This window comes from Muscardinus avellanarius (assembly GCF_963383645.1).
Source record: "Muscardinus avellanarius genome assembly, chromosome: 3".
Classification (NCBI taxonomy): Eukaryota; Metazoa; Chordata; class Mammalia; order Rodentia; family Gliridae; genus Muscardinus; species Muscardinus avellanarius.
In genome coordinates, this window is record NC_137788.1 from 38,311,016 (window position 1) to 38,318,571 (window position 7,556).

Sequence of the window (7,556 nt, forward strand, 5' to 3'; positions counted from 1 at the left end):
AAGCGTTGGGATTACAAGTGTGCGCCACCACGCCTGGCTTTAATTCTTTATTTTTTTTCATCAAAAAGTGAGTATATTTAACTAAAATCATCTCAATAGAGCAAATGGGTGACAAGAAGAATAATCCATGCTATACAGCATGTTTAGTGAACTGAAGCAGACAAAGTTGGTTGAAAGCAGGCAGAGGAACTTTGTTGTAAGAATTAGAACTGAGGGGCTCCATAATCATCGGGCATCCGCTCCATGTTGTACCTATGTAGAAATGTACATGATAGGAACTCCAGGGATCTTCCGGATTCTTTGTTTAAGGTCACGGTCAACTGTGGCCACCATGTAACACTTGAACACTTGTGCTGAGTTATTCTTTGTACTAAGCAGTCATCTGCACAGGTTCCTTTGTGTGTGCCTGGTAATCATTCAAACCGAGGGTTCTTGGCAATTCTTAAAGCCACTCGAAACTTCTTCCCCAGTTTTTCAATTTCAGCCATTACACAATCGGTCATACAAGGGATACACTTGGCATACAGACAATCCATCATTGATTGCACTAAGTCCAATCTTAGTGCAATTTGGCTTTAATGGAAAAGTTGATAAAGTTGGTATCTGCCAGAATGTGGTAAGGTGGGCCCAACTGAGTGTTATATTGGAAGAATAAGCATGGAGGGTGTTGGGGACTTCTCTTTCTTTCAGTACACTGGGATCTTTCTTTGGTTTCTGTTTTGGCTTTAATCTATCCTTTTCTTTAAGTCTCTCATCTGAGACTAAGCATTCGCTTCATGGTCGTGTACTCCCTTGTTTTCTTTTGCTTCCCATAGCCACTCCATGTTTCTAATTCTATTTTTATTTTTATTTTTTTTTATTTTTTGGTGGTACTGGAGGTGGAACCCAGAGGCTTTCTACCTCCGGGCTACACTCCCAGACCTATTTTATATTTTATTTGGAAATAGGGTCTCACTAAGTTGCTGAGAACCTCACTAAGTAGCTGAGGCTGGCTTTGAACCAGCGCGATCCTCCTGTCTCAGCCTCCCAAACGCAGGGATTACAAGTGTGCGCCACCACGTCCGGCTCTAATTCTATTTTTAAAACAGGGCTTCACTATGTAGCTGAGGTTGGCCATGACCTGTGATCCTCCAATCTCGGCCTCCCAAGTACTGGGATTACAAGCGTGTGCCACACCACTTGGCAAATTATTTATTTATTACCAAGGATTAAGTCCTATTACAGATACATGACACAAACATGCTTTGGGATCTTTTTATTTATTCTTTTGGTACTGAGGATTTAACTTAGGAACATTCTACCTGAGTTACACCCCCAACCCTAATTATTTTTATTTATTTGGTACCACGGATGGAACCCAGGGGCATTTTACTTTCCAAGCTACATCCCCCTCTCCTATCTTATTCTTTTATTTTAAAAATGTGTCTCACTAAGTTTCAGAGGGCCTCACTAAGTTCCTGAGGCTGGCTGCGAACCTCCGGTCCTCCAGTCTCAGTTTACCAAGTACTGGGATTACAAGTGTGTGACACAATGCTAGTCTGAATGATGGATCAATTTATTATTTGGGGGACTGAATTTAGGGTTGCTCTACCACACTGAGTTACACCCTGAGCCATTTTTATTTTTTATTTGAGACAGGGTCTTACCAAGATGCCCAGGCTGGCCTCTTATCCTCTTGCCTCATCCTCCTGAGTTGCTGGAATTACAGAAGTGTGCCACTGTGCCCAGCTGTATTGGGGTGTTTTATGTATTTACTCCTTTGCTGAGCTTTGGAGGTTGTAGGGTACATATATTTTTAAGAGTTTAGCTGGGCGTGGTGGTGCACACTTGTAATCCCCATACTTGGGAGGCTGAGATAGGAGGATCGCATAGGTTCAAAGCCAGCCTCAGCTACTTAGTGAGGTTCTCGGCAACTTAGTGAGACCCTGTTTCCAAATAAAATATAAAATAGGTCTGGGAGTATAGCCTGGAGGTAGAAAGCCCCTGGATTCCACCTCCAGTTTTAAAAAAAAATAGGTTGAGGGGGAACAGAGAATACAGAGGAAACTACTATGAGCTGAGGAACTCAGGGAATTTTCTAGAAGTGAGAGAAATTGGAAAGGTGGGAAAATGACAGAATCTAAAAGAAGATACAGTCTGACGTGGTGGCGCATGCTTGTAATCCCAGCGCTTGGGAGGCTGAGACAGGAGGATCGCATAGGTTCGAAGCCAGCCTCAGCTACTTAGTGAGGCTCTCAGCAACTTAGTGAGACCCTGTTTCCAAATGAAGTATAAAATAAGTCTGGGAGTATAGCCCGGAGGAAGAAAAGCCTCTGGGTTCCACCCCCACTACCACAAAGTAGATAAATAAATAAAATAAAATAAATAAAAGAAGATACATGGTTGAAGGTTTGGCTCTCTCACAGCCAGTAAATGAGAGATTGGGCAACTCTGACACTGGCATAAGGATTAAATGAGATTACATGCCATGCTGGGTGTGATGGGGGATGCCTGTAATCTCAGTACTTGGGAGGCTGAGACAGGAGGATCAAAGGTACGCAGTCAGCAACCTAGTGAGGCTCTCCACAATTTAGTGAGACCCTGTTTCAAAAAAACAAAAGAATAAAATGAATGCCCCTAGGTTCAATCCCCAGTGACACACACACACACACACACACACACACACACACACACACACACACACACGAAAGAAAAAAGAGAGAAAGATATTGATCATATAGCTGTGGAACAGTACCAGGATAAAGAAGGTAGCGCGCAGTCACGGGCAGTGCTGTGGAAAGAGGCAGGTCTGGCTTCAGGGAAGAGCTGGTGGAGTAAAGGGGGCCAGGGCAGGCCTCCCCCTGGCTTCCCTGCACCTCCCCCACTTTTCACTTACTGTGCTTTGGGTTGGTTTCTGTTATCTGGGCCAGGCCGGCAAAGATGCTGATGGGTGGAGGAGGGAGGCAGGGGCTCTGGGCAGCCCCTCGTCCCACTCACTCATTATTTTAGGGCCCAAGCCCAGGAAGCAGGCTTCTTCCTGGAGGAAACTTCGGGCCCATAGCATCTATCAAGTGCCAGAGGCAGTAAACAGAGATCAGAGAATGAATGTCTTTACCTTGAGTGTGGGAGAAAGAGAGGGAACTGAAGCAGCATCCCCTCATTTTCCAAGTTAGAAAAGTCTGATGCAATCCCCCTGGGAGGATGGCTCAGGCACAGTAGGGTCATCCTGGCCTCTAGTAGAACGCCAGCCCTTCCCCTCCCGGCCAGCTCCCTCACAGCTCGGCTTTCAAGACCTCTACTCGGGGTGGCCCTTCTTCTACCCCACCCCATTCCTCAGACTCATTTAGTGTTTTGTTTGCTGTCTACTATTTATTCTTGTGGAACTGGGGATTAGACCCAGGTGTATTCTGCAGCCCAAGCCCTATTTTTAATTTTTTATTTTGAAACAGGGCTTCACTAAGTAGCCGAGGCTGGCTGCAAACCCATGATCCTCCTGTCTCAGCCTCCCAAGTACTGGGATTTCAAGCGTACGCCACCATGGCCGGCTCACACTAAACTATTTAGAAAGCAGTGTACAAAGGCCTAGTTTGCCTCCTCAGGGGTGGGGATGGCTGTGGATAAATGAAGTGGACCCTGCAATTCTCAGGGAATAGGAGCAGCCTCTAAACCAGGCTGTGCAGCCCCTAGATTGCTCTGGGGGCTGCATTACACATAACTTCCCTCTCTCCCTGCAGGGTATGGGGATGGAATAAGGGCAGCTTCTGGCCTTTGGGGAAGCCAGGAGGGTGGTCTTGGCAGCCAGTTCCCCTAGAGGCTCAGGGAGCTCTGCTGGCAGATGGGGCTGAGGTGTGGAGGGGAAGGGCTCCCGGAGTAGCAGCCATCACAAGCTCCCAGGACTGTTTCTCAGCACTTGCTCGGAGTTCTCCTGGAGTCAGCAGTGAAGGCCTCCTCAAGCCTTTCTTCCTCCACTTCCTGCATCAAGCATCACTGGGTGGGCAGACCCTATGGACTCTTCTACCTGCTCGGCTGTCAGGCCAGTGGACATTCTGTTGCTCATGACATTTCAGACATAACAACTTCTCTGCAGCTGCTACCAAAGGACACAAAAAGAATCCCTGCTTGCTGGCAGATAAATAGAGCAAAGAAGAAAAATTAAAGCGTCTTGGGTACCCAGCCAATGGTGGAGCTGTTGAAGACAATGACCGCAGTGTCCTGAGCTGGTGGCTGCTCCCAGCTGGACTCAAACTCCGCAAGACCTTCCTTTCTTGGGCGACTCTGACCTTTTGTTTGCTCCAGCTCCTTTCTTTCCTGGGTGCAGGGGTTGTTTGATGGACTTTTGCAATGGGAAAGCAGGGAAGAAGTTTGCTTCTACCTCACTGTCAGGGCTTCTGAGGGCTTAGTGGGTAGGATGGGGGAATAGGAGGGTTCTGGCACAGTTTTGTTTTTTTTTTTAGCGGTTCTGGGGATTGAACCCAGGGATGCTCTACCACTGAGCTGAACCCCCCAGCCCTTTTTATTTATTTATATTTTTGCGGGTTTGGGGTTGGAACCGAGGAGCATTTCACCTCTGAGCTACACCCCCTGCCCTATTTTTTATTCTTTATTTTGAAACAGGGTCTCACTGATTTGCAGAGGGCCCCACTAAGTAGCCGAGGCTGTCCGCAAACCGCGATCCTCCTGTCTCAGCCTCCCGAATGCTGGGATTACAAGCATGTGCCACCACACCTGGCTCCCCTCTTTACTTTTTATTTTGAGACAGTGTCTCACTATAAATTGCTGAGGCTGGCCTCCGATTAAGAATCTTCCTGCTTCAGCCTCCCAAGTACCTAGGATGTGTGCCACTAGGCTTTTGGGAGTTTTTTTTTTCTTTTCTTTGTGGTGCTGAGGATTGAAATCAGGGGCATTCTACCTCTGAGCTTAACCCCCAGCCCAGTTTGTATGTATGTATGTATGTATGTATGTATGTATGTATGGCACTGGGGGTGGAACCCAGGGGCTTTTCTACCTCCAGGCATACTCCCAGACCCATTTTATACTTCATTTGGAAACAGGGTCTCACTAAGTTGCTGAGAGCCTCACTAAGTAGCTGAGGCTGGCTTTGAACCTATGCGATCCTCCTGTCTCAGCCTCCCAAGCACTGGGATTACAAGCGTGCGCCACCATGCCTAGCAACTTATTCTTTATTTTGAAATAGGGTCTCACTAAGTTGCAGAGTGCCTCACTAAGTAGCTGAGGCTAGCTGAGAATTTGTAATCCTCTAGTCTCACCTTTCTAAGTACTGGGGTTACAAGCGTGTGTACCACTACACCCAGTTTGGGAGTTTAATCATTCCCTTTTCCTCTACCCTACTCTTCTCCCAAACCTATCCCATCCCTCTCACTCGCTAAGTAGCTGAGGTGTCTGTGATCTGTGGTCTCAGCATCTGGAATGCTGGGATTACAAGCGCGCACCACCACGCCCAGCTTTAATCTTTATTGTTTATTTATTTTTTGTAGTACTAGGGATAAAACCCAGGGGCATTCTTACCTCCTGAGTGACATCCCCAGCTCTATTTTTTATTCTTTATTTTGAAACAGGGTCTTACTGAGCTGCAAAGGACCTAAGTAGCTGAGGCTGTCCGCAAACTGCGATCCTTCTGCCTCAGCCCCCGGAATGCTGGGATTACAAGCGTGCACCACCACACCTGGGTTATTCTTGTGTGTGTGTGTGTGTGTGTGTGTTTTGTGGTACTGGGGTAGAACCTAGGGGCTTGTTCTACCTCCAGGCTATACTCCCAGACCTATTTTATAATTTTTATTTGGAAACAGGGTCTAAGTTGCTGAGAGCCTCACTAAGTAGCTGAGGCTGGCTTCGAACCTGTGCGATCCTCCTGTCTCAGCCTCCCAAGTGCTGGGATTACAAACATGCGCCACACCTGGCTTTTAGTCTTTATTTTTGAAATAAGGTCTCACTAAGTTGTGAGAACCTCACTAAGTAGCTAAGGCTGGCCACGAACCTGCGATTACAAGCGTGTGCCACCATGCCTGGCTTCTGCCCCCTTTTTCTATGTTCAAGGAACAGTCTTCTGATCTCCTGGACCATCCAGACTCTAGGGGCCAACAAATCTGAGAAAGGGAACAAAACTGGAAAATGGGAAGGGCTTTTAAAAGTGACCCAGATGGGGAAACTCAGGGTTAGAGAGAGGCAGTGATTTGGCCCAAACCAAAAAATACTACAAAGGCCAGGTTTTCTTCCACATAGTCTGGGACTCTGTCTCCAGCACCAACTGGACCCAGAAATTTAATTTCAATTCTGAAGAGACCACTGTAGGTGCCACTACTGCTCTTTATTCACACATCCCCGTCAGTCCTATTAGTTTTAGTTGCTTCTGCCGGGCCATTTCAACTCCTCTGATTAGGGCCAGCTTGCTGGAACCTCGTCCTAACCAGTGGGAGGAATGTGGTGCTCTCAAGAAGGCTGGTGGAGGTGGAGCTCCCCCAGGGTAGAAGTGCTCTCTAGTCTCTCACAAGTTCAATGAGAAGCAACACTAAGATCAGGCAAGATTACTCAAGTGAACTTGAGAGCCTTGAGATTTTTGAAGCAATGTAGAAACCAGTATTTCAAACCATTCTTTATAATTACTGCCACCCACAGTGAGGACATCAAGAGAAATCTTTACTTTGATAATTCTAGGAGGTGAAATCTCACCCCAGGAGCCACTTTTATCTTTCACCAAACACCTGCAGGTTGTAAAAGCAGTGCAGGGAGAGACAAGAGCAGTGTGTATTTATGCTTAGGAGCAGGGGTATCAGATGGAAGGTGGATGGGACTCTAGAGGGCTATGAATATAGAAATCTGGTTTCTCAATTATTTGAAGTAGGAGTGCCTATATAATTAGAATATAAAGGCGAATAGCTGGAGAAGAGTCAGTAAGAATTTCCGACTGTTATTACTGGTTTCTGGCTCTTCCTTACCAGGCTGAGCAGACCTCACCAGGAGCTGCCCATGCTCCTGCCTCTATGGAAAACTGTTAGCTAGGCAGGGGCTGCCCTTCTGCTTGTTTTAAGAGCCTCCAAGGGCCGAGTGTTGGACTGGAGAAAGCACTGTGCGGATGGGAGTGAATGGCAGTGGTGTAGTAGAGTGATGGGCAGGTGCTGGGTGTCTGTATAGTGTGTACTGAAGCAGAAAACAGTAAGTCCAAGAACAGTGCTCAGGAGTGGGACTGCTAGCAGCTATGATGTAGGATAGAAGAAATAAGTAAGTAGCAAGGAGACAGACAGGAAGGAAAAGTAAAAAATATAACTTTGATATAAGAACCTGGAGCTGAAGTGCTTCAGCCTCTAGTCCACAAACCAGTTCTCTTTCCCAGGCCTGACTCTCAAAAATTCCTGGGAAACCTGTAGATTCTAGAGTTAACAATATTTCAGAGAAAACCTATAATTTAGGATATCCCAGCTTATCCGTCAATCAACTAATGAGGACCCCAATCAACCCAAGATCACCCACCCTAAGGCTGACCAGACCACCAGACCCCGAGTTCCTGAGCCGAGAACTCACCCCAACAGCTAGACTTAGGGTCTAGAAAGCCTGCTAAGGGT

General features: G+C 46.8%; 1 pseudogene across 1 annotated transcript; it reads right to left on the reverse strand.

Annotated features, from left to right (window-relative positions):
- Window positions 1-203: 203 nt before the first annotated feature.
- Window positions 204-805, reverse strand: LOC308260737 (rRNA-processing protein FCF1 homolog; annotated as a pseudogene). The gene has a single exon. The product of its transcript is annotated as an rRNA-processing protein FCF1 homolog (transcript).
- Window positions 806-7,556: the final 6,751 nt, after the last annotated feature.